Source organism: Chiloscyllium punctatum, chromosome X, assembly GCF_047496795.1.
Source record: "Chiloscyllium punctatum isolate Juve2018m chromosome X, sChiPun1.3, whole genome shotgun sequence".
In the NCBI taxonomy this organism is placed as follows: Eukaryota; Metazoa; Chordata; class Chondrichthyes; order Orectolobiformes; family Hemiscylliidae; genus Chiloscyllium; species Chiloscyllium punctatum.
In genome coordinates, this window is record NC_092791.1 from 13375158 (window position 1) to 13380028 (window position 4871).

Genomic DNA, 4871 nt, shown 5'->3' on the forward strand with positions numbered 1-4871 from the left:
AGAGAGAGAGATAGACCCAGAGTCAATGTCAGCACAGAGAGAGAGAGAGATAGACGCAGGGTCAATGCCAGCACAGAGAGAGAGAGAGAGAGAGAGATAGAGTCAATGTCAGCACAGAGAGAGAGAGAGAGAGAGATAGACCCAGAGTCAATGCCAGCACAGAGAGAGAGAGAGAGAGAGAGAGAGAGATAGACCCAGAGTCAATGCCAGCACAGAGAGAGAGAGAGAGAGAGAGATAGACCCAGAGTCAATGCCAGCACAGAGAGAGAGAGAGAGAGAGAGAGATAGACCCAGAGTCAATGCCAGCACAGAGAGAGAGAGAGAGAGAGAGAGATAGACCCAGAGTCAATGCCAGCACAGAGAGAGAGAGAGAGAGAGAGATAGACCCAGAGTCAATGCCAGCACAGAGAGAGAGAGAGAGAGATAGATCCAGAGTCAATGCCAGCACAGAGAGAGAGAGATAGACCCAGAGTCAATGCCAGCACAGAGAGAGAGAGAGATGGACCCAGAGTCAATGCCAGTACAGAGAGAGAGAGAGAGAGAGAGAGAGAGAGATAGACCCAGAGTCAATGTCAGCACAGAGAGAGAGAGAGAGGGATAGAGCCGGAGTCAATGTCAGCACAGAGAGAGAGAGAGAGAGAGATAGACCCAGAGTCAATGCCAACCCAGAGTCAATGCCATTACAGAGAGAGAGACAGAGAGAGAGAGAGATCGACCCAGAGTCAATGCCAGCACAGAGAGAGAGAGAGAGATAGACGCAGGGTCAATGCCAGCACAGAGAGAGAGAGAGAGAGAGAGAGAGAGAGATAGAGTCAATGTCAGCACAGAGAGAGAGAGAGAGAGAGAGAGAGAGTGAGAGTCAATGTCAGCACAGAGAGAGAGAGAGAGAGAGATAGACCCAGAGTCAATGCCAGCACAGAGAGAGAGAGAGAGAGAGAAAGACCCAGAGCCAATGTCAGCACAGAGAGAGAGAGAGAGAGAGATAGACCCAGATAAATGTCAGCACAGAGAGAGAGAGAGAGAGAGATAGACCCAGAGTCAATGTCAGCACAGAGAGAGAGAGAGAGAGACAGACCCAGAGTCAATGCCAGCACAGAGGGAGAGAGAGATAGATCCAGAGTCAATGCCAGCACAGAGAGAGAGAGAGAGAGAGATAGACCCAGAGTCAATGTCAGCACAGAGAGAGAGAGAGAGAGAGAGAGAGAGATAGACCCAGAGTCAATGTCAGCACAGAGAGAGAGAGAGAGAGAGAGATAGACCCAGAGTCAATGTCAGCACAGAGAGAGAGAGAGAGAGATAGACCCAGAGTCAATGTCAGCACAGAGAGAGAGAGAGAGAGAGAGAGATAGACCCAGAGTCAATGTCAGCACAGAGAGAGAGAGAGGATAGAGCCGGAGTCAATGTCAGCACAGAGAGAGAGAGAGAGAGAGAGATAGACCCAGAGTCAATGCCAACCCAGAGTCAATGCCATTACAGAGAGAGAGACAGAGAGAGAGAGAGATCGACCCAGAGTCAATGCCAGCACAGAGAGAGAGAGAGAGATAGACGCAGGGTCAATGCCAGCACAGAGAGAGAGAGAGAGAGAGAGAGAGAGATAGCGTCAATGTCAGCACAGAGAGAGAGAGAGAGAGAGAGAGAGATAGAGTCAATGTCAGCACAGAGAGAGAGAGAGAGAGAGAGATAGACCCAGAGTCAATGCCAGCACAGAGAGAGAGAGAGAGAGAGAGAAAGACCCAGAGCCAATGTCAGCACAGAGAGAGAGAGATAGACCCAGAGTCAATGTCAGCACAGAGAGAGAGAGAGAGAGAGACAGACCCAGAGTCAATGCCAGCACAGAGAGAGAGAGAGAGAGAGAGAGAGGGATAGAGCCGGAGTCAATGTCAGCACAGAGAGAGAGAGAGAGAGAGAGAGATAGACCCAGAGTCAATGCCAACCCAGAGTCAATGCCATTACAGAGAGAGAGACAGAGAGAGAGAGAGATCGACCCAGAGTCAATGCCAGCACAGAGAGAGAGAGAGAGAGAGATAGACCCAGAGTCAATGCCAGCACAGAGAGAGAGAGAGAGAGAGAGAGAGAGAGATAGACCCAGAGTCAATGTCAGCACAGAGAGAGAGAGAGAGAGATAGACCCTGAGTCAATGCCAGCACAGAGAGAGAGCGAGAGAGAGATAGACCCAGAGTCAATGCCAGCACAGAGAGAGAGAGAGAGATAGAACAAGAGGCAATGCCAGCACAGAGAGAGAGAGAGAGGGAGAGAGAGATAGATCCAGACTCAATGCCATTACAGAGAGAGAGAGAGAGAGATAGACCCAGAGTCAATGCCAGCACAGAGAGAGAGCGAGAGAGAGATAGACCCAGAGTCAATGCCAGCACAGAGAGAGAGAGAGAGAGATAGAACAAGAGGCAATGCCAGCACAGAGAGAGAGAGAGAGAGAGAGAGAGAGAGATAGACCCAGAGTTAATGCCAGCACAGAGAGAGAGAGAGAGAGAGAGAGAGAGAGGGATAGACCCAGAGTCAATGTCAACACAGAGAGAGAGAGAGAGAGATAGACCCAGAGTCAATGTCAGCACAGAGAGAGAGAGAGAGAGAGAGAGAGAGATAGACCCAGAGTCAATGTCAGCACAGAGAGAGAGAGAGAGAGAGAGAGAGAGAGAGATAGACCCAGAGTCAATGTCAGCACAGAGAGAGAGAGAGAGAGAGGGATAGAGCCGGAGTCAATGTCAGCACAGAGAGAGAGAGAGAGAGAGAGATAGACCCAGAGTCAATGTCAGCACAGAGAGAGAGAGAGAGATAGATAGACCCAGAGTCAATGTCAGCACCGAGAGAGAGAGAGAGAGATAGACCCAGAGTCAATGTCAGCACAGAGAGAGAGAGAGAGAGAGAGATAGACCCAGAGTCAATGTCAGCACAGAGAGAGAGAGAGAGAGAGAGAGAGAGAGAGAGAGAGAGAGAGAGATAGACCCAGAGTGAATGTCAGCACAGAGAGAGAGAGAGAGAGAGAGAGGGATAGACCCTGACTCAATGCCCGCACAGACAGACAGAGAGATAGACGCAGGGTCAATGCCAGCACAGAGAGAGAGAGAGAGAGAGAGAGAGATAGAGTCAATGTCAGCACAGAGAGAGAGAGAGAGAGAGATAGACCCAGAGTCAATGCCAGCACAGAGAGAGAGAGAGAGAGAGAGAGATAGACCCAGAGTCAATGCCAGCACAGAGAGAGAGAGAGAGAGAGAGATAGACCCAGAGTCAATGCCAGCACAGAGAGAGAGAGAGAGAGAGAGAGATAGACCCAGAGTCAATGCCAGCACAGAGAGAGAGAGAGAGAGATAGATCCAGAGTCAATGCCAGCACAGAGAGAGAGAGATAGACCCAGAGTCAATGTCAGCACAGAGAGAGAGAGAGATGGACCCAGAGTCAATGCCAGTACAGAGAGATAGATAGACCCAGAGTCAATGCCAGCACAGAGAGAGAGAGAGATAGACCCAGAGTCAATGTCAGCACAGAGAGAGAGAGAGAGAGAGATAGACCCAGAGTCAATGTCAGCACAGAGAGAGAGAGAGAGAGAGATAGACCCAGAGTCAATGTCAGCACAGAGAGAGAGAGAGAGAGAGAGAGAGAGATAGACCCAGAGTCAATGTCAGCACCGAGAGAGAGAGAGAGAGATAGACCCAGAGTCAATGTCAGCACAGAGAGAGAGAGAGAGAGAGAGATAGACCCAGAGTCAATGTCAGCACAGAGAGAGAGAGAGAGAGAGAGAGATAGACCCAGAGTGAATGTCAGCACAGAGAGAGAGAGAGAGAGAGAGAGGGATAGAGCCGGAGTCAATGTCAGCGCAGAGAGAGAGAGAGAGAGAGATAGACCCAGAGTCAATGCCAACCCAGAGTCAATGCCATTACAGAGAGAGAGACAGAGAGAGAGAGAGATCGACCCAGAGTCAATGCCAGCACAGAGAGAGAGAGAGATAGACGCAGGGTCAATGCCAGCACAGAGAGAGAGAGAGAGAGAGAGATAGAGTCAATGTCAGCACAGAGAGAGAGAGAGAGAGAGATTGACCCAGAGTCAATGCCAGCACAGAGAGAGAGAGAGAGAGAGAGAGATAGACCCAGAGTCAATGCCAGCACAGAGAGAGAGAGAGAGAGAGAGAGAGATTGACCCAGAGTCAATGCCAGCACAGAGAGAGAGAGAGAGAGAGAGAGATAGACCCAGAGTCAATGCCAGCACAGAGAGAGAGAGAGATGGACCCAGAGTCAATACCAGTACAGAGAGATAGATAGACCCAGAGTCAATGCCAGCACAGAGAGAGAGAGAGAGAGAGAGATAGACCCAGAGTCAATGCCAGAACAGAGAGAGAGAGAGAGAGAGAGAGATAGATGCAGAGTCAATGCCAGCACAGAGAGAGAGAGAGAGAGAGAGAGATAGACCCAGAGTCAATGCCAGTACAGAGAGAGAGAGAGACCCAGAGTCAATGCCAGCACAGAGAGAGAGAGAGACCCAGAGTCAATGCAGCACAGAGAGAGAGAGAGAGAGAGAGAGAGAGAGAGATAGACCCAGAGTCAATGTCAGCACAGAGAGAGAGAGAGAGAGAGAGAGAGATAGACCCAGAGTCAATGTCAGCACAGAGAGAGAGAGAGAGAGAGAGGGATAGAGCCGGAGTCAATGTCAGCACAGAGAGAGAGAGAGAGAGAGATAGACCCAGAGTCAATGTCAGCACAGAGAGAGAGAGAGAGAGAGACAGAGAGAGATAGACCCAGAGTCAATGTCAGCACAGAGAGAGAGAGAGAGAGAGAGAGATAGACCCAGAGTCAATGCCAGAACAGAGAGAGAGAGAGATAGACCCAGAGTCAATGCCAGAACAGAGTCAATGCCATTACAGA